This window comes from Rhinolophus ferrumequinum, chromosome 9, assembly GCF_004115265.2.
Source record: "Rhinolophus ferrumequinum isolate MPI-CBG mRhiFer1 chromosome 9, mRhiFer1_v1.p, whole genome shotgun sequence".
NCBI lineage: Eukaryota > Metazoa > Chordata > Mammalia > Chiroptera > Rhinolophidae > Rhinolophus > Rhinolophus ferrumequinum.
The window spans coordinates 86,778,538-86,801,157 of NC_046292.1; the positions used below are offsets into that span (position 1 = coordinate 86,778,538).

General features: G+C 44.9%; 1 protein-coding gene across 5 annotated transcripts in view; it reads right to left on the bottom strand.

The window, feature by feature from the left end:
* The window catches only part of RREB1 (ras responsive element binding protein 1), a 165,344-nt gene that overhangs the window by 116,985 nt on the left and 25,739 nt on the right, over positions 1–22,620 (bottom strand). For 2 of the 5 annotated variants that reach the window (XM_033113653.1, XM_033113647.1), the window contains exon 1: positions 11,637–11,883. The exons of 1 other annotated variant lie outside the window; for it this stretch is intronic. The gene's annotated coding sequence lies outside the window, so the exon portion shown is untranslated. Of the gene's footprint in view, positions 1–10,976; positions 11,339–11,636; positions 11,884–11,928; positions 12,075–22,620 lie in introns of those variants that run through there. 2 more of the 5 variants (XM_033113651.1, XM_033113648.1) reach the window with 2 other exon arrangements.

The following is a 22,620-nucleotide window of genomic DNA, read 5'->3' on the forward strand; positions in this document are numbered from 1 at the left end:
TCTTGGACTTCCCTGCCTCAAGGAAGGAATGAGTACCAGTGAGAAATGAGTATCTGATCTTTAATCTACCTAATCTACGCTATTTTGTCATAGAAGCCTGAGTTGACTAAGATATTGTTGTATACCTTCTGGATGAAGTGTCTGTTCAGGTCTTTTGTCCATTTTTTAATTGGGTTGTTCATTTTCTTATTGCTGAGTAGTAAGAGTTCCTTGTATATTTTGGGCAACAGCCCTTTATCAGATATGTCTTTTAAAAATATATTTTCACTCTCTTAAGAACTTTATGATGAACAGTCCTAATTAATTATCTTTACCTTAATAAAGTAAAAACAAACAAACAAACAAACAACAAAACCCAAGGACTGCCTGGGGGTAGCCAGTCTGCCATCACCAGAGGTGTTCAAAATACAGACTAGAGATGGCTCAGTGGGGACAAACTCCACTCCTTATGGAAGGGAGTAAGTCTTTTTCTTTGGCACCCGCAGATCTAGTGTATAGCCGGCACACAGCAGATACACAAGTTTTGTTTACTAAATGGACTTTGTTTTCACACAGAATACTGATTAAGCAAAACACTGATGTAGGTTTAAAACGTCAGAAGATAGGTGACCACTGAGAACGATAAATAAATTGGAAAATCAGCTCATGAGAGGAATCCTAGCCCTCCTAAGTAAAGAGGCTCCAGCGGTTTTGAGAGAGTCCTGACTTGGTTCTTACCTCTTGCCTCTCAGCCCACCGTTGTAAGTCCCACTGACAAAGCGTCAGGAAAACAGACAGCAACTTAAATGCGCCCCAGATTTCTAGTTTATATCTCACCTGAAAACCATTCAAAGCTCAGGCTATCTACAGAATCTTCCATGTTCCTTTCGGCATCAGGAAATTAAAAGGAAGGAGGAGCCGTTTCGGTATGAGAACATAACTTCCCTTTCTCACTTTTATTAGTACTTTTGCATGCTTCATCCATGCCAGTGATTATAATTTTAACCAATGGACATGTCATACAAGTAGAGAAAATGCTGAAAAAGTTGATGAAACATAAAATGTAACTCTTCGAAGGGTAGGATATGTACCTTGTTCATAACAAATCTGCTTTATCCCGCATTCTTTTATCGGAGAAAGGCGAAGCACCCATCCACCCGCTAACAAAAGCCGGAGACCTGAAAGTCACCTCTCTCTTCCCCAGCCTACCCCCCCCCATCCTAGCAACCAGCAATTCCTATCACTTAAATCTCTATCGAACGCATCTAGTCTCCCCTGCCCTCTCGCCACCACACTCCAAGCTACCACTGGTTTCAAAGTTTGAAAAACTAGCCATCTCACCAATCTTGCAAACAGAGGCAAAATAGTCCTTCTGGTCCAGTCTATTCTCCACTCCGGACAGGAGTAATCTGTTAAAATGCAAATCTCATCATGCCAATCCTTGGCTTTAACATCCTTTATGGCCTCCCAGACTTCTTAAGAAAATTTCCAAGTAAATGGGAGCTACAAGCAGCATGCTCTAGCCCCTGCCCTACCTCACCATGCGTGTCATTTACTCCTTCTGTCTTTTCACCCTCCACACACATATACCCCGTGTCTTACCTCAGTAGACACCACTCGCCACTCCAACCTCAGGGCCTTTGTACAACTATTCTCCAACGTACTTGTCTTCCCTTCACACATCTTTCAGATATTAGCTCAAATGCTACTTCTGAGGGACGCCTTCCTTGACCCTGCTCCCAGCATCCTCCACTCCTCCCACAGACACAGAGGCCAAACTTCACTTCATATGTTCTTGTCCTACTTAACTTTTAGCACTTAGCACAGATGGAATAACTCAGAGGTTGAATATATCTCTTTCAACATTTATGAAGCAGCTAGCAACTGTCTCTTTCTCATACTAGTACCCTTGGTCCTTATCACAGCTTCACATAGTCGATATTAAAATATTTATTGAATAAATGAAAAATCAACAAATGAAGATCTGTAAATGTTAAAAAAAAAGCAAACAAAAACCACTATGAGGCTGGCAAATTTTGGGTTAGAAAAATGCGTTTTTCCAAAAGGATATGAATTTTTGATACTATAATAGTTTAGGAAAGGTGGGGTTGTGAAACTTTGCTAAACTCCTGAACCACAAATAGTTCTCCGAAACCTTATTTTCACGATGTAAATACAAATTAAATTCAAAGATGTAAGAGTTAGCCTCCTTTTAAATGGTTTAAAATTTTAAGTATCATAGAACAGTCTAAATCTAATATAGGTTTAACTAACCAAGTCATGGGAAACCTGTTGAGAAGTTCATTAAACAGTTTTATATAGTTTTCCCTCAAAACAACAATTAAAAGCCCTAAAGTGGAAGAGGAAAATGGCTTAAAACATGTTTTTAATTCCTGTTTGAAAAGAAAGCCCTTCACATGGTTCAAAATGCCAAAGATACAAAGTCCATAAACAAAACGCCTCTCACCTCATCTTCCTGTTATCTTCCCTATTCTGAAGATATGGTATGTACCTCTTTTTAAAGAAAGAAAAGATTTTGAGATGTTTACGTATATTCAGAAGTTTTTTTTTTTTTTTTTTACAATAAAGTCTCAGCATAAACGAAGCTCCCCTAAAACAGTGAAAATGATTCTTTCTATAAACATTACCTATAATCAACTTCTATCAAATATATATATTGCACACACACAGAAAGCCAGACCCAGACCCCGTAGGTTTCTGGTTTGGTATTTTGTTTTAATCAAGGAGTAACGGGAAAAAAGAAAAGTTAAATTATACACAGACCGACACTCCTCTTAACTCATACCACTAATGAAATAAAAATCTAACTAAGCAGAGAAAATGGGCCCACACATTGGAGCTCTGAAATGATTCTGGTCTTTGATCTCTGTGCCCATCTCTCCTATTTAATATAAACTTCAAACCAAGAGCCATGAAAAGTGGTTATAATTAGTAAGGGCCTGAGTGTGACAGCTTTTAGTGCCAATCAGGCATTCACAAAGATTTTTTTTTCTCTTAAATTTAGAGCAAATTAAGCTGAGCAAATGTCTGTAACTCAAAGTTCTTTCTCACCAGTGTGCACTTAGCACAGATTTCTGCATGATAGGGTGGCTAAAAAACGGTTAGTTTACTTTTGTTTCCTTCTCTTCCTTTGTACTGATATTTAGAACTTAGTTTCCAAATTACGTGTTCTTCTCTAAAAATAACCCACACCTCTTCAAAAACTCATTTTTGTATTAGTAAACAGCTCCAATCAATACACATATCGAATAAGCCCACCTATGCCATCTTGAGCTACGTACAGAAGGCAGAAAATCTGAGTAAAAGTTCCTCCCTATTCTTGATGGTAGGGAAAACATGTCAACAGGTAAATTATGACAGACTGGACAGGCAGGGGTTAAGCATCATTCTGGGTGGAGGACCTAATTCTCCCTACAAGAGATGGTATTTGAGATGCATCGTGAAGAATGATTTAAGAAATGTTTGCTAGAAGTGGATGGGTAGGAAACAGAATGAACAATCCAGGCAGAAGAAAGAGCAGTGAGCCATTACCCAGGGTAGCAATGGTTGTAAGAGAGAGAGTGGCAAGAGCTGGGACTAGAAAGACAGTTTAGAGCTGATGATGATGGCCCTCGAGTGCCAAGGTGAGGAGTTTGGGTTTCTTCCTGCAGACAAAAGGGAGCCAAGCCAATGTTTTCAGCAGGCAAATGCCATGCACAGCTTAGTTTTTGAGCAGAGCAGAGAATGAGCTGGAATAGGGAGACACAGGTGGCAGGAAACTAACTTAGAAGGCCTTTGTGACATGATGAGAGCCTCAGGTCAGCAGCAGTGGGACAGCTAATTATCAGTCAGAATTGAGACACTGGGGGGGGGGGGTCTGGGGACTGAAGCTGAGGCTGGGAGCCCCAAGTCACAGACAGCAACACACTTTCTGGCTGCAAGACTGGGGGGACGGTGAATTTCAGATCACCTAAAAATGAGGAGATGACTTTTATCTTTATAAGTTGCCTCTGAGGTGGCTGCAGGTGTCCAGGTGACAAAGGTCCCAGCTTGTAAAAAGATATACATGGGGACAGACAGCAGGAGCTACCTGCCAGTTTACAGGTTAGAGGAGAGAGCAGGAAAGCACGAGAATCCATGGCTCTTATTAGCAGGTATGGGAGGGCACAGTGGCTTCAGAGCAGGTCACTGGGCACCATCAGCACAAAATGGATCTGAACTGGATGCTGACAGTCTGTCCACTGATTTAGGATGTGAAAAAAAGCTACGTCAAGCGAGTTACCCGTTTCTAGAAGCTAAGTGAGAGCCCATGTCATTTTGGGGGAACTATCACTTCCCACCTCGCAGCCAGCCCTTCCTTTTCTGCATTCTGTCTCTCCCTGCCTTCTTCTCCGCACCAGGATTTCATCCTCGCCTCCTGCCAGTGTGACAGCCCTGGGGGGGACCAGGACAAGTGGCACCTGTGGCTAAACAGATCACTCCTGTCACTATCCAAGACATCTGTGGTCTGAGGAAATGTAGTTTTATATCTGTACGCCACATTTTTTTACTTTAAATCAACCACTTTTTTGTGTATTTGAAGTTTGGACGTCCCAAGAACATAAAAATAACCATGGTACCCTCTCCATCCCTTCCAGCCATCTGCTGTCCACCCTCTCAAGGGAAGATGTATGGACAGAAGACCAGACTCCAAAACACTGCCCTATAAAGAAGGTAGATCCTATGTAAGAATTTTGTGAAAACTGGAGAAAACCAAGTAAGGGAGGACTACTAGTGCAGAAACATGAACTGTCAAAGGAGTACGGGCTAGTTAAAGATGTTTTTAAAAAGGGCAGGGGGGAGGGGTGTACTCCACATGGAAGTTAAAAACATGACGGTGGACAGCAGCTGACAGCACCAGAGCAACCTTCCTAAATGACTGAAGAAGTAACTCAGAAAGCCGAACCACCTACCAGACAGCTCTCCGTGCCAACGAATCTGGTTTGTTTTAGAAGCAGATGAGTTCTAGACTTTTATTTACTAAGAGGTTTTCAAATGCGTTTTAAACGCCACAACGTTTTTCCCCACCCCAAATTTTCTGTGCAACTTTGAACTTGCCAACCGTGGTAACTTACAGGCATGTAATAAGAGCTACTTGCTTTATGAAACTTCAGATGTCCAACTATATCACGTGCAATACTGCGCGTCCACCCAGGCTACCTGTACAGACGCCACAGGTCACAACTGCAGGACCTTTTAAAGCGGGTTTTCTCATCCTGCACTGACACTCGGGGCTGGGTAATCCTTTGTTGTGGGGCCATCACTGTGGGATGGGCAGCAGCATTCTGGCCAGGAGCACCCCGACCCCCCAACCCCCAGCCAAGCCATGAAAAGGTCTCCAGACACTGCCAAATGCCCCCTGGAGGCAAAAACCTCCGCTCAGTACCACTGCATTTAAGGGGGAATCTAAGCTTGCACACTGCCTTGTCCTTAGAATCCAGTCCTACGTAAACTTCACTAAGAATAATTTGCTAGTTGTTTGTCTCGGCACTCAAAGCAAAAGAAAGTGCTGCCTTACCCGATTTGAACATAAACTCCTAGGAAAATTCTGTCTACGGTAATGGTGCACAATTCTGGAAAGGAAATCCAGAGTGGGCACCCACAAAGCTTCCTGAGCTCAAAATATACCACTTTCTTCCATATATAGATTTGGCTTTCTGGACCATTTATTTCATCCTTACAACAACCCCATGATGTAGAAAAATCTACTGAAAAAAATGTGTATAATCATCTTCATCAACAGAAAATGCTGCCAAAGGCTAAAAAATTTTTTTAATTGCCTTACATCTTCAAATTTAACCACAGTACTGTGAAAAGAATCCAGTCTCATTTTAAACACACACACACACACACACACACACACACACACATGAGGCACTGTATATTTAATGCTCAGTCTTGAGGCCATGCTGACTTTAAAAAGCAGGTGTTGTACTGAGCTAGACTGGGCTTAGGAGTTCTGGGTCCTAAGCTTGATTTATTACCAGCCACTGGGTGGGAAATTGGCACAGTTGTAAAATGGGTTAATATACCCACCCAACCTCACTCTGTTGCTCTGAGGATAAAATTGGAATCTTTGTTAAAGGCCTTCACAAAAGCAGGGTGAAGTTAACTTGGTCCAAGGTACACCCTAATGAAAAAGGAAATTTTCAAAGTAATTAAACCATTTAAGGTCTCAAACATTCGTGTAACAATCCTACCCCACAGTCTCTGAAAAGGGGGTAAAAAGAGATTGAGATACCAAGCAGGCCAGGGGAAAAACAAACAGAGCCATTTAAAAGCTTTATCTAATTACCCCCCACTGAGACGTTTTCTCTGCCGTTCTGGCTGGCTGACAAAGAATGTGAAGTTTCCATTGGGCTTTCTCCTCCCTATCAGGACCCACCCGCCCTCATGATGTCTCAAAGGCCTCAGGTGAATCCTGCAGGAGCAGTCAGTACCCGGTCTTGGGGATTTTACAGAGGCTTTCAAATTCTCTTAGCATTACTTGCTTGAATCACACTGAACAAACAGTCTCCACCCTCTCCCACTTCTTTTGTCTGAAGCACCTATTCACAGGCAGCCACCTTTACAGATGGCTGACTGGCTCACCTGTATCCTGAAGTACCATCAGAAACAGATGCACCAGTAGCTGGAAGGAACAGCTCTCTGCGCCCTCCTCTCGGGGCCTCCCTTCCTGTCCACCCCACCCCATCGCCACCAACCAATGTCAGAGCGCAATCTCCAGGTACTTGGCTTGACTTCACACCAGTAGTCAACACCCAGGGAAGGTGACAAGAGAAACTGAGACCAGCGCACTAGATCCCACAGCATAGCTAACATAAAAGGAAAAATGTCCCCCACCCCTCAGTCCCCATCTTCCTCATTCTTCCCCCTCAGTCCTGATGCAAACACAGCAGATGGTCTTCCTCTCTGTATTCTGCCTCTTCTGGAGTGGGGGAAATAAAAATAGGTGATGCATTTCAGAAAGCACATAGTATGCTTCCCTCTGTGTTTCATATGGTACACCTTTTACTTCTGATTTATGGGGAGGCCCCCCAGGGCACGGAAATCACTATCTGACCCCTGCTTTTTGAAGAGGGCCATGTCTATTTCTACTCAAAAATCACTTCCTAAGTCAGAGGGAGAGAAAGCTCATTTTACCCTGCACCCCCTTCAAGAACCCATCCAATTTCTTAATTATATTTGGATATAAAAATATTGCTCAGATCTGCCTGTTCGGTAGGACAGATGTACACAAGTAACCTTACAGCAGGGAAACTTGTGACTTACAGTGGACTGCCTGGTTACTAACTATTGGCTTCAGTTCGATTTCAACCATTTTATCTCACTGAAAAACTCCAAGATCCTTTAACATACTTATGCAGAAATGTAATGTAAATCACAATTTTCCCCCTAATATTTGTGAGGGAAATGTCAGCCCTTTCAAACATACTCTAAACCTAATATAATTATTTTTAAAAAGGTATTAAGAACGGGCTGAATAAACTGAGATGGAGAAGTGAAGTGAAAAGGACAAGCCCTATCAAAGCCTAAGAGAACCTCAGTAAAAAGGGGAAGAAAATTATCGTCCGTTATCAGGAGTCTATATCACATACTTCCTATTGATAGTATTATTTCATTTTTATCTTTATAATGCAAATCTATTAAAAAGGAGTGAAGGAGGACATTGCTTTGTGTATTAGGTAGATTTTCCAAAACAAACTAAACGTTCCATTATTAATAAATGAAATACAGTGATGTTACTCACATATATCCTAGGGAAGGGAAGGTTTAACCTGAACACACGGGTAACAGACAAGAAGTCTGCCCAGACAAGCTGCCATCTGACACCAGAGTTGGTCAGAGAGCATGAACTTCAATTAAAAGACACCGTACAAAAGAAAGAGAAATTTCTTAAATACGATAAAAACAAAAACTCAACATCCTAACTTTTTGGGTCAAAGGACATGGAGAACTCAGAAATTAAATAAATCTAGTAAATAATGTAAAACAGGGAAGGACTCCTTTTCAAAAATGCTTTGGTTAATTTTAGCATCCTTCTGTTTAGCTGCTTAGCAACCCTTATCCTATGACCTTTTAAGCATCACCTACTTTTCAGAAGGATAATGAATTGAAACATCAAAAGGATTCACTTCTGACTGTTTCTAGTGAACATGGTTAACCAATTATTGTAGGACTTCAACTTATATTTACTATGCCATACAAAACCTTAAAAAAGTAGACGTTTAAAACTTTATTAATCAGGAAATATCCTTTGCTGAAAGTAATAAATGATGTTGAAAACTGAGCATATGATTTCTAAACTGACGTAGGAAGTGGACCAACACAGCAATTCAAAATTGAACAGTAAAAATGAAAGCTACCTAATGGCACCTGGCTCCTGCCTGACATACTGCATGTAACTGATAAACAGCTGTTGATCAGGTGCAGAACTAACAACATTAGGTTTTATTTTCCTCCAGTATTCTGTACCTGTCTTAGATGCAAATGAGACCTCAGGAGTCAGCATGAAGAAATTTAAAATAAAAGACCCTTCAATCAAAAGGTCACTTGTTGGATGACGTAAACAGTTAGGAATGGATGAACCACCTTGCCAGCTGAGTCAGACCCATCTTCCCCTTCACATAAACACTTCTCTGCCGTAAGGGCTTAGACTCTGATTTTCTGATGAGAAGTCAGTAGTATCTAGAAAAGCCCAGAGAATGACATACCATATAACAGTAAGCATCAGCAGCATTTAAGAGTAGCACGTAACCAGCAAGTCCTCTTTAAAGAACAAAACATCCTAAAATGCAATCAGTTTAGCAGTAGTTTTAAAAAATGATAAAACAGTGCAAGTTCATTAACAACCGAAAATGGAACACAAGCAAAACAAATAACTAAATCAAAGGGCTCTCTCCCTTTCTTTTGTAAAAGGGGTGAAGGAGGGAAGGTATTTTTTCACACATTTAAAACTTGATAAAAGCCATTCAAATGTTTAATTCATCAGTGTAACCAAAGCTCAAAACACATCAAAGCAGGATCCATCAGCCCTAACCCAGAAGTCTCCCTCCAAAGGGCAGAGGTAAAAAAACAAAAACAAACAAAACCCTAAAATTAGTAGCTCACCTTTGCTTAAATTATTTGAAGAATAATTTCAAACCCATTCCTTCAAAAGTTCTTTGTGACTCTTGAAGGAAGCACAGAACTAAACGTTTGCAAACAAGAGGAAAAAAGTTTCAGCCAAGACTTTGGCCTCTTAGACTTCCGGGTTACATGTCTTAGAATCATACCTGCCCACTAGAAAAAGCACCAGATCTAGAGGATGCTTTTAAGGGCTGTGAAGGTGGATGGGTGGTGCTGGTGGCGGGGGCACCCCAAAAAACAAAACAAAAACCATTCTTTTCTTTGCAGTTCCCTTTTCTCCAACTTCCACTTCAATTAAACTTATTTCAGAATACAAGCACATGCATGCACACACCACTGCATGTCTAAAAGAAAAAAATATCTCAAAAAATATGGGATGCACATTAGCAACCCAGACTTTGCAGAAATCACCTCAAGTCTCCTCTTCAAGACAGAAATACCTCGCTATTTTCCAGCATCCTTATCCAACAGGCAAACTTTATTTCCACTGGCTTTCAAAAGCCTAAGCTTAAAATCTAAACTCTAAAACAAGCATGAGGGTTAATTCTGCTACTGATGAAAACTCTAGGACAGGTTTTTCAGCATACCAAAAAGTTGTATTTTTATTCACCCTTCTTTCTATGGTTCTCCACCACCATCACCATCCCCCCAAAAAGAGGAAAAAAACTCCAAAGTGCCCCGAATGTGTGCTGCTGCTGGCTCTGAAGCCGTGTAGAATTTCGTAATGGAATGTGAACTGCTCGTCCGGATCTGGGCTCACGTTCTATCTTCTAACCAGTAAGGAGCGAGGGAGGGCAAATCTGCTGAGCAAGGAGAAATACTTTCCTCCTCTTTTATAACCCATCACGGATGCACCGCGGCCGCTGGACGCGAGCTGCACGCTGCGCCTGTCAACCGGCCCGCCGGCCTGCGGGTCCCCGCGACCCCTGGGTCCTCAAGCCCCCAGCGCCTCTTCTCTCTCCGGGGCCGCCCCCGCCTCCCCCCGCCCGAAAAGTAAAGTAGCCTCGCCAACAAGCGGGCTCGGCCTCCGCGTCCCGCACTCACGCGCCTCGCCCGGCCCGGAAGGTAGCCGGGGAGCGAGTCACTAACTACATCCTCGACGCGACCCTCGGCCCGGTTCAGAAAACACGCCGCTTCCCAGGGTGGGGGCCGGCGACGGGAAGGACCTCCTCTGCTCCTTAGCAACCATTAAGGTCGCAGTTTCCTAAGAGACCGCGAGCGGGGAGGGGGCGCAGGGGGCCGGGCCCAAGGCGGTGGGGGGGGGCGCACTGGGTCCCCAGCCTCTCGACGCCGCCCCCCCCGCCCAGCTCCGCACAGGGGGCCGGGATGGGAGGAGGAAGGGAAGCCCCAGAACTCGCAAAAAATTGGTCCAGCGGGCGGCGGACAAAAGTTTCCGAGCGCGCTCCACAGCTGGGCGGCGAAGCGGGCCCCGGCGGCCGGCCCCGCCTCGGATGCTCCCGGCCTCCTTCCTGTGCTCGTGACGGCGCCGGGCGCCGACCCCCCCCCCCCCGCGATGCAGGCTCCGCTCCACACCGATGGCTCCCACGAAAACACGGCCAACCGAAGGGCAAGGGAACAATACGCGGACAGGGCTCTGGCCCCCTCCTCCCCTGGTCACCCGGGACAGTGGTCTGCGTGACCCACAGCCACGAGCCCAGAACGGGCGAGGGCGCAGGGTGGCCGCGGCCCCCTCCCAGCCGGCGCCGTCCGCCGGGGAGGATCAAAGTCCGCAGAGCAGGGCGCGGCGGATGCTCCCACCGCGCAGCCCCGAGCGGGCACCCCCGAGCCAGCACCCCAGGCAGGCACTCCGAACGGGCACCCCCGGATACCTTGCGGCGGCGGGCGGGCGCCGTCATCTCCGCGCTGCTCGGCCCGAGAGGGACTCGAAAGTATGTAGGAGAAAAGTTTCCCCTCCCACATGGGGGGGAGGATGTCGGGGGAGCGAGGGCGGAAGATGGAGAGCAGCGCTGGGAAGATGTTTCTGGCCGGCGGTGCGTGCACCATCCGAGTCCCGGCGGTGTTGGTTAAAAATAAATTGGGCGGCGGGCGCGGCGGCGCGGGTCGGGCCGGATTCCTGCGCTCGGACGGCTAATATGGATGCGCATCAGGTCCTGGCGGCGGGGCGCTGCGGCGACCGCGGCGGCTCGCGCTGGGAGCTGGTTGGCAGAGCCGGCAGCTCGGGAAGGGGAAAGGAGCGGAGGAAGGGGAGGAGGAGGAGGGAGGAGGAGGAGCGGCCCGGCGCGCAGCCCGAGGGGAGAGGGCTGCCCAGCTCATCCCCGGCCGGCCCCACCGCCCCGAGCGCACGTAGCGCGGCGTGGGGCACTCGGGTCCTTCGCTCTGGGAAACGGCGAGTTTAAAAAAGTACAACGCGCTCCACAGACTTCACCCTCCCCATCCCCAAAAGTTCTTTAAAAGGTCGCTCCCTCTCAGCCCCAGACATCTCGCTGCCACCCGAGTCCCGCGAGCCGGAACTCCGGGCGCGTACTTACGGCCGGGCAGGGCGCTTGGCTCCCAGGCATGATGCCGTGGGGACCGGTGGGCTTCGGGGAGAGAACGAGGAGAGATGCAAACTTGTTCCGGAAAAGGAATCAAAATGGCGTTTCTGGATGTGCAAAGTTCATCAACTCCGCAGTCACTTCCCCTCCTCCTCTTCTCCCACAGGGAGGGAGGTGGGCGAGGAGCTGACGACCCCGGCGCCCCAGCCGTAGTCCCGGCCCCCGCCTCGGCCCCCCGCCCCGCTTCCTCGCCCGCACGCTCGGAGACTCGCTCTCCCCCTCTCACCCTGATAAGTAGACACATCACGTGTTGCTCCTGCGAGTCTCCTGGGGACGTGTTACTGAGCGGCCGCGGCGGCGGCGGCGGCGTCTCGGGCTGGGGGGTGGGAGGGATCGCGGTACCCGCCTGTAGCCCCCGCCCCGATTTTAGCGGGGTGACCGCAGTTTCCATCCCGGGATGGATGGAGGTGGAGTTCCCCACCCCACCCCCACCGCAGCCCCAGGTTTGCCCCACACCCTCCGCAGGCGCCCCGGGCCAGGGGATGGGCCGGGCCGCCCCAGGGAAAGGGTCTCAGCGGCCGCAGCTGAGCCGGATCTTGGTCAGCCCAGCGCTCGCCGGCCGGCCACCGTGGACCACTTCGCCCCCTCCCCTATAGCCCCTCACTGCTAGCGACTCTCCGCCCCCAGCTTTCCATCACATCACTCTAGAGTTTGTTTCACTATTTTAACAGAGGAGGGGGTAGGCAGTGATGCCCCTGAGGCGCGAGAGGGGCGCCTCGGAGGCCGGGAGGGGGTGGCGTGGGGTCGCGGTCTCTTGGTCTGGCGCCGCCCCTCACAGTCTAGGAAGCAAATGGGAGGGTGAGCCCCACCCGCGCTGTTCCCTCTCCACGCGGTCCTTGCTCCGCATCCAGGTGGGGCGAGTAGATGCTGGGTCAGGAGATTAAGGAACCAGCGCTTCACCCCGCCCCCAACTTTGGGCTGTTTCTCTCCCAGGGCCCCGTTCTTTTAGCTCTGGTGCTGCCGTCCCGGAGCGTGCTCTCCGTCCAACAAATTCAACGTCCACTCGGCTTTTATCACTTTCCCTTCACCACACTCCACAACTGATGCTTAAACGGGGTCTGCTGGCTCCCAAGGGGCCGAGGATGGCAGAGGCTCCTACAGCCAGTGTTCCCACCCCGCGATGGAAAGGCTGATGCTGTGTCATCCATATCGCCCTCTGAGGCATCAGGGAAGCCACATGCAATATCTCTTTCTCTCAGAGGGCTCCTGTTTCAACTCTGAAAAGCAGGGCACTCTCCATCTCTACGGCTCCCACCACCACGCTTAGCTCTGGCTGTTGAGGCCCAAGTTATCACTGAGCCCAAGGAAACCAGGCCTGGGCTGTGCTTCCTCCATGAAGCAGCTGACATGTTTCCAACTGTTAGTATTTTTCCTACTGAGGTTCTGAAAGGGCCTGTTCTCAGGCTTTGGAAAAATCATCAGACAGATAAGAGTGACTGTGGTTGTGGAAAATAAACACACACCTGAAATCCTCAAGACAAATATGCCTCTTAACTAGTTGCAGAGACTACTACTATTGAATTAGGCATTTGAGACTAGTGAGGCAAGGTGATGTTATACAGAAAGCTGGCTACTACTGTAGAATCACGCATTTGAGACTAGTTAGGCAAGATGATGTTATACATACAGAAAGCTGGCTACTCTGCTTACTATGACCTTTCACCCTGACTCCACCACACGGATTCCTCTGAGGACACCTGCACATTATACAAAGTTTTAGGCCCAATCATGGGCCTTTAATTTGCAACTTTCAGGGGAACTCTGGTTTTCAGGGCTGCAGATAAAAGTGTCTATCTAGGGATGGACTAAATGGATGAGTTCTGGCCAAGATAGAACTCTCTAGAACCAAGCAAAAGCAGTTGGGCCATTACCTCTGACTTGAGATAAGTAGGCTAAACCACAACCCAGGAGGGAACTGATTCAGCTGGCTGTTTTCCTGACGTCCAGAGTCATCAAAATTAAGTTTTCAGAACCTGTTATGTTTCCCATGGTCTACTGTTTACTGAGGAAAACTCTACCGGAGAAACTTCGGCACTTGCATTTTTCTAAGTCTCCCCTTCCCCCACCCCATGTCCCCAAGTGTATTATCAAATGCTTTTCTGAAGACAGGCCTGCCCCTGGAGGAAATGGGCAAGTCTCTGAACAGTCACCACAGAACTGGTGTATGGAGCTTCAGACTTTTAACATGTTCCAATGAGAAGGCAAAGGAAGGGCCATTTAGGGAATGCTACTTTATTCATTTGTTCTGCCTGGATTCGGGAGTTAGCCTTTCACGGTCCCATTCAGTTTAGAGTTTGACCAGGAACAACATCAAAGTTGGAATTTTGCTTGTAATTTCACTTATTCTATAAAATACATTCAAACCTGCAAAGCTACATGAATTTTCATGACAAATCACTACTTTTATAATGTCATCTAGATAACATCAGCAACTAAAAAAGAGAGAAAACAGTTTAAAAGTAACTTTTAAAAATTGAATCTAATGATATAGGCCTTGTGTTCATTTTTTCTAGCTAATTAATAAATTTATAAGTCAACCTGTTCAGAGGTGTGTTTATTCGTATTACATATAAATATCATTTATTGGACAAATACCTATTTGTTGAACATCTAATAGGTAAAAAGAGTCATGTTATCAAAACCATGACGAGGTGCTACTTCACACCCACTAGGATGGCTATAATAAAAAAGAAAGGAACAAGTGTTGGCAAGGATGTGGAGAAATTGGAACCCTCGTACATTGCTGGTGGGATTGTAAAATGGTACAGCTGCCTTTAAAAACAGCTTGGAAGTTCCTCAAAATGTTAAACATTGAGTATATAACCTAGCTAGTCCACTCCTAGGTATATACACAAAAAATGAAAACATATCCACAGGAGAACACGTACACGAATGTTCATAGCAGCATTATTTGTAATAGCTAAAAAGTGGAAACAACCCAAATACCCATCAACTGATTAATGGGTAAACAAAATGTGGTCTATCCATACATGGAACATTATTCAGCCATAAGAAGAATAAAGTACCAATATACGCTACAATCTGGATCAACTTTGAAAACATCCTAAATGAAATAAGCCAGACCCAAATGGACACATACTTTATGATTCGGTTTATATGAAATGTCCAGAATAGGCAAATGTATAGAGACAGAAAATAGATTAATGTTTGCGTAGGGCTGAGGGTTTGGGGGGAAATAGGGATTGACTGCTCATGTGTATGGGGTTTCTTTTTGGGGTGATAGAAATGTTCTATAATTGATTGTGGTGATGGCTGCACAACTCTGAATATATTAAAAACCACTGAATTGTATATTTTAAATGGGTGAATGGTAGGGTATGTAAGTTATATATCTCAATAAAGCTGATATGTGTATATATATACATGAAATTGTGTTAGGTTCTACAGTGGAGAAACAATACAAAAATGGGTAATTTATAATCTGTGCCTTAAAACAGTTCAGAATCTAATCTCTGCACAGGAAGTAATCGTGAAATGCAAACCAACAATAAGTAGGAACCATCAAATAGGTACAAAATTCAGGGGTTCAGAGAAAAGAGGTCACTTCTAATAAGAATCATTGGAGAAAGCTTCATGGAAGAGAAAGCAATGGAGCTGAGCCATGGAGAATGGCTAGAAATTTCATAGGTGGAGACAGATTAGAAACAGCAGATTTGCAAAGGCACTATTGTAGCAAGTCATGGGTCCTCCTCAGAGATCACTAAGGATTCCAGTGTGGCTGGATTACAATATGTACAGGAATATTTAGGTAATGAGACTGAAAGGTAAACAAGCTGAAGCTATCTCACAAAGAATTTTTGAATATGATCCATGGAAAACCTCAGGTATGAGGGTGGGGGCAGAGGTAATGGAGAGCAGATGATCAAGAGCCACTTCAGAGGAAGAATTGACGAGAAAGCAACTGGTGGACCAGGAATGGGGGGGTGAAGAAGTGAGGGCCAAGATGATGCCTGGGTCTTAGCCAGGTGCCTGAGAGAATGAAGGACAACATGAGAAAGTCAGAGGTAAGAACTCATTGAGGTAGAAGGTGAAAGACTAGGTGATACTGAGCTTGAGGCAAAAATAAATGGAAAACACAGAGCTCGGCCATGAAAGAGGATCAAGAAGAAAAAGGATGTGGATGTTGGAGAAGGCCACTTAGATGAGGTGACACATTCTGCTGAATCTCATATGTAGGTGTCCCCCAGACAGAGAGGACGGGGCAGGGCCCTCCAGGCAGAGGGAGCAGTGAGTAGTAAACTCAAGGGCACTGAGGTGTAAAACAAGGTCAGTTTCTTGAACTACAAATACCTCACTCTGTGGCTGGAGCAAAGGGAGGAGGGGAGGCAGTAAGAGATGGAGCTGGAGAAACAGCCAGTGGGCCAGACTGCCCAGAGTTCTGTGCAGCGGGCTGCTGACTTGGACTTTATCCAATGGAGAAGCCCTGAAGGGACTTAAGGAATAGGGGAGACAGAGCATCCCTCATGGTACTGTGGAGAAGGGTCTGGAAACCTCGGACAGAAGGTAGTTAGGAATTAATAGATGATCCATCTAAGATACAATAAGGACCTAGTAAACCACTGGCTGGAGAGGTGGAGAGGAATGGAGTGATTTGAGACATTAGGACATGGATTCAACATAATTTGACCAATTTGATGAGAGGAAGGAAAACAAAAATCCCTCTGGAGCACTGACCAAGGAGTGTGCCACCAAAATAAACCATTGCAGTGGTAGAGCGACAAATGACAGTGCAGGGATTAAAGCGAAAACAGTGGGATAGGTGGAGGTAGGAGATGTACTAAAGGTAGGAGATATTAAAGAGATGAAATCCACTGGGCTTGGTCTCAGTTGGTTTTGGGGTGAGAAGAAGAGAGAATTAGGAAGAGAAGAGGAAACCAGGAAGGTTTCTCTGGTCTCAGTTGTGGGTACCTGGATGGGTGGTGGGTCCATTCACCAGGGGCATGAGTCATGGGGGGAGGGTGGTGTGTGGAAGATGAAAGGTGATCAGACCCAGGACAAAGGCCTGGAGAGACATCTGAGGGACAGAGAGGGTGGACAGTGAAGGGCTAGAGGTTGAACCCAGGGAAATGCCTGCAATTAGATGGCTGAAGAAGGAGTGACAAGTGCGCTCTTTACCTCTAAAGAAGCAGAACAGCCAAAGCAGTGGGGGCTGCCAAGGGAAAAGGTGATTAACTGTTAAAATGTAGAGACACCAAGACAAGTAGCTGAAAAAGGGGTGAGATCTAAGAAAGTAAATTGATTTGAGAGTAGAAGACAGGGGCCAGAAAACAAAGGGTTAAAGAGTAACTGGAAGAAGAGGAAGTGAAGCCCATGCTTTGTGAGAAGTTAGGTGATAAAAGGGAGAGAAAGGAAAGTAACAGCATAATGGCAGCTAATATTTACTGAACACCTACTATGTGTCAGGCACTGTTCTAAGGGCCTCAGATGTATTATCTTGCTTAATCCCACCCAGCCTCAGATCTGGTAGGTGCTATTATCGTCCCCATTCTGCAACTGACTCAACGGGAGTGCAGACATCACACAGCTGGGAAGAGGCAGAGATGAGATGCACACCAGGCAGTGTGACCCCAGAGCCCCACTCTTGCATTGCTGTCACCGCTATTGTTAGTTAACTGAGAATTAGTGTGCTAACAACAATGCCTCCTTGATAGTCTCCACTAATCTCAATAAAATGCTCTTGCTTGGACTTTTGCAGAAGGGCCATTATTGTCTGTGCAGTTGTTTAACAAGGATTTAATTGGAAAGATAAGTGAATGTGCAGATGTAAGTGTTGCTAATTTGGTTTCTAACCATCTCTCCTTCACATCAACCTGAAGTACAAACCTCTTTCTGTTCTCCAAGTATTATGATCCATACATGCAGACTACATTCTGAAGTGGTAGCCGGATATTTTATGTACCCAGGGCAGTAGGCCAGAGTTGATCAACCAGAGTCTGCCCTCTTAACGTCTACACCAGCAGTTTTCAACCGGGGTGACTCTGACCCCCCCCCCCCCGAGGGACGTTCAGCAATGTTGGGAGACATTTTTGGTTGTCACAAGTTGAGGGAGGGGTACCACTGGTATCTATGGGTGAAGGCCAGGGATGCTGCTAAACATCCTGCCATGCACAGGACAGCACCCACAACAAAGAATGATCTGGCCCCAAATGGCAGTCATGCCGAGGTTCAGACACCCTGCTCAATGGAGACTTGAAAACTATCAGAGTCTGGGAAAGGGGTTTTAGAGTGGGTAAACCACCCAGACCATGCATGTCAACAGGAAAGGAATGTAAATCCACAGGGGAGAGAATACAGATCTATGAGACAGACACCACCTTTGAAGAGAGGGGTGTGTGTGTCTATGGCAGAGAAAACATGGTAGGAGATCAGCCCTGGGGAAAAAAGAAGGCTAATTCACATTTTACGATAGAAGGGAAGGGAAACACAATAGCAGGAACATACTGAGAAAGAGTGGAGAAGAAGGCAAGCTCTGGGACTTCCCATCAGATGGCCCTGGCTCTGGTAAAGCAGCAGTGTAGGAGAGCCTGGGAGCAGCACGCGGCTGGGACTTAAAGAAACCAGGAATCAGTGGTAGAAAACTTCAGCCCTGTTTCAGCGTCAATGCCATGGAGCCACAGAGGACAAAACACATATGGGAGGGATTACTGACAGTTGGAAATTGAAATGAGTAAAATCCATCACAAGGGGATGACACCGGAAGGGGGCTGAGACTGTGAGAACTAGGAGTGGTCTAGGGACAAGAAGATGAGGAAGAAAAGCAGGTTCAGTGGCTGGGAGGGTGAGGCAAGGCGTGAGGGAAAGAAGGGGGCTGAGGGTGGGGCAGCAGGGACAGAGACCTCAGAGGAGAAAAGGAACCGATGACTCTTCTGAGATGAAGCAGAAAACCTACTCACAGGGTTGAGGAAATGGAGAACACTGTAAAGAAAGGACAGGACATGAGTCTTGATATGGATGGTCCTGTCACTGAAAATGAAGAAGGGGACAGAAGGCTCGAGAGGAAAAATGTGAAGTTGGTCTCTAGGGTTACGGAGAAGGAAGGGTGTCTTAGAGATCAGTAGGTGATTGGGATACAGATGAGAAGCAGGCATAAACAGATGACACCAACATCAAAGGAGGTATTATGGGCTACAATATGTCCCCCAAATTCGTATGTTGAAGTCCTAGCCCCCGGTACCTCAGAATGTGACTATATTTGGAGATAAGGCCTTTATAGAGGTAATTAAGGTGAAATGAGGTAATTGGGGTGGGCCCTAATCCAATAGGACTGGTGTCCTTATAAGAGATTAGTACACACACACACACACACACACACACACACACACACACACACGACCAAATGACACAGAGAGAAGGCAGCATCTACAAGCCAAGGAGAGAGGACTCAGAAGAAACCACCCCTGCCAACACCTTGATCTCAGACTTCCAACCTCTAGAATGTCGAGGAAATAAGTTTCTGTTGTTAAAGCCCCCCTGCCTGTGGTACTTTGTTACAGCAGCCCGAGCTGACGGAACTCAAAGACGACGGTGAGTCAGGTGTGGAAAGGATAGTAGGAAACACATTCGTAGACTCCATGGCCTCCTCCGTGAACTGGGAGAATAGTCTTCCTGAGGAAAGGCTTTTGAATGAAGTGATTATCTCTAAAGAGAAACCAAGTTCCAACTGGAGTGTAGAGGTGGGGAAATGCTGTGGGGAAGGCTGAGAATGAGAGTTTCTTAGAACAAGGGGCTCCACAGCATTCGTGGACAGGACGTCTCTTAAAAGCAGGAACAAGTCTTAGCTAAGGATTTCTCTATCCCAAAACCAGCACAGGACTGGCACACTGCAGGTTCTTAGTGAATAGATTTTTTTAGTGTGCAGAGGTGGAAGAGGCATATAGGAGAAGCGGGAATAACCTGAAAAGGGGACACACGGGGGCATTTTCTGGAGGAAGGGATTGCCTAGGAGTGCCGACTATAGTAGAAGGGTGAGAGGCAGCGGGGGAGATGCCATTTAGAATTTCCCAGTCCCCTTAGTAATGCAGCCAATTAAGCTCTTCCTCTCAGACAAGCAGGGCAGACATAGGGGTGGGCTATGAGAACACCTTTATACAACTTCTGTTATCGTAAATTATTACTTTAGCTACCCAGGTAACTTGAGGAATGCATTATTTCTGATGGTTGACAGTTTTCCCTTTAAGTGTTAACCATTTGGAGCAGAAATTTTTTCTAAAATGTATTATGCACTGCCTCGCTTTTTCTCCCTTTTCTAAAAAAACAAAATCAGAAAGTTAATATAGGAACAAAATGGTATCATACATTTCAAATATTATATGGGATTGTGATACAAAGATATTTCTATAAACAAGATTCAACTTTGTAGAAACAAGATTTATATTAGGCTACAAGATGGTCACATCCTAAGAAATTAGACATCCTTGAGGTATGTAATAGCTATTTGCTAGGATACCCTAGGACTCCACAGTAAATTCCAATTTGATTTTTTGTCTGCTTTTGTCCTCCCTCACTAACTGGTTATGGCTTGTCACTTTTTTCTGAACTCAGTATGTGCCTGCCAATAGCAAGCTCCTCTTCCCTTTCTGATTGTTTCTAAACTACAGTGGTTAGGAAACTGGATAACCAAGATCATTAGAAATGCATGGAAAATAATCACGAGCACCGGCATCTTCCTTTGCTTCTCAGAAGCCAAAAGTTGCTTATTTGTTGATTCTTAGGTGGGTTTTAGATTGATGAGTTGTTAGCATATCTCTAAACTAAAAAAGTTGCTTGAAAGATATTAGAATATTAGGGAAGATTCAATAACTCTTCTAAACCAACTTTCCCTCCATGACATCAGTTCATTACTTACTACTTTTAAATGATTTAGCTTCAGGGGACACGGAAAGGGCCAGCTATCCCTCCTTCTGACTTCAGACAAGATAGCAGATATTAGAAAAAATGATTCTATTTTCATTGGATGAAGATTCTTTCTTTGCCTAAAATACCTGGACTAATAATTCAATATTTGTCTCTTTGAAAGATAGAGCTCTTCATTCACAAGCCGGAGTGTAAATAAGTGAAATAAATACTTCTTCAATAAGAAGTATGTATGTGTACCTTTGTGTGTTCAAGAGGAATGCATAGAACCAAAGTAAAATTTCTGCAGTGTCAGTTAAGTACCCCAAACGGTACTTATAAGTGGAGACCACTCCCAATGCTTTAGTATTCCAATGACTCTGTCCACACTGCCTGGCCACTGGTCACCTTGCTCATAGAACAGGTCCCCATGTTCCCAGGTCAAAGGATCAAATCAGAGTTTTCAGCTGTAAAAAGTGCTGAAGAAGTTGCAGTAAATCACACAATTAGGTAGCCGTGAAAAACCCTGACCATTTGTAAATACTGAAAATAACAATGTGTACTTTGTTATGGCAGCCGTAGGAGACTAACACAGCCTCCAAAGCCTAAACCTTATCTGCCCAAGTGTAGAGAATACCTGTAAGCTAGAACAATTTCATCAGAACTACTGTATAAGCAAGGATGTTGGGATGCCATTGCCTACATGGAGACACAGTGGAATGAAAAGAGCCTAAAGGAGCGAGACAGTATTAGCTGATATTATGGTAAGACAAATTTGTGATAATACCACACGTAAAGGCAACTGGAAGCAACATGTTTAAGAATATGAAAATAACTATTAAAAATATCATGTATCCATGAAATGAATACTTCACACTTATTAAAATGATCCTGGACAGAGACCAAAGGGGTGGTTGCCAGAGGGGAAAGTAGTGGGGAGGTAGGTGAAAAAGGTAAGGGAATATAGTCAACAATATTGGTAAGTTTGCATGGTGACACATGATTACTATAATCAGTGGGGTGATCACACTGTAAGGTATAAAAATGTCAAATCACTATATTGTATACCTGGAAGTAACATAAATAATATTGTATACCAACTACACTTAAAATTAAAAAAAAAAAATCCTTGAGAAGAACAGTTAATTTCATTTTAAAAAATGCATGCTATACTTTTAAGTAAAAAAGCTTACTACAAGTAGATAGTCCCATTTTTGTAAACTACAAAAAGTTATACTTACATACAAATTTTATAAGACAGAAGAGGTAAACAAGAAAAAGTTAACCAGTGGTTATTTCCAGGTAGTGGGATTATGAGGGATTTTCTCTTTTGCCATTCTGCTTATCTATTTTTTTTATTTCTCTATGATAAGCACGCAATGATTTGTTATAAGGACAAAAAGGGGGTTTGGGAGGCTTGGCGAGAAAGGTGAAGGGATGAAGAAGTAGAAATTGACAGTTATAGGAGTCACGGGGATGTACAGTACAGTGTGAGGAATATTGTCAATAGTATTGTAAAAACTGCGTGTAGTGTCAGGTGGGTAGTAGACTTATCAGGGGATCACTTCGTAAATTATATAAATGTCTAATTACTACGTTGTTTTGTAGACCTGAAACTAATAAAAAAATGGGGGGGAAGATACGATATGAATAATAAGGCATTGGCATCCGGCGGAAGTAAACTGCAGCGAGTCACCTTTAAAAAAAAAACAGAATAGTGCCACATCAAGGTTATTATTTCTTAACTGCTACATGATCATCATCCACTTATGAGCATATATATATATATATATATATATATATATATATATATATCTGGATTTATATATGTGTAGATATATATGTGTGTGAGATACTTATAAAGTGAAGTTGCTCATAATCATCTTAAAGTTATTTAAATTATATCATGATGGCAGTAACAAACAAGTAAAACAGCCAACATTATATTTCAGAGTGAAAAGCTAGAGGAATTCCTTTGAAAATAAGAATAAAAATCTCCCAGAAAGAAAAAATTATTTAGTTTTGTCCTGCAGCTTTTTTGGCCAATGCAATAAGACATGAAACA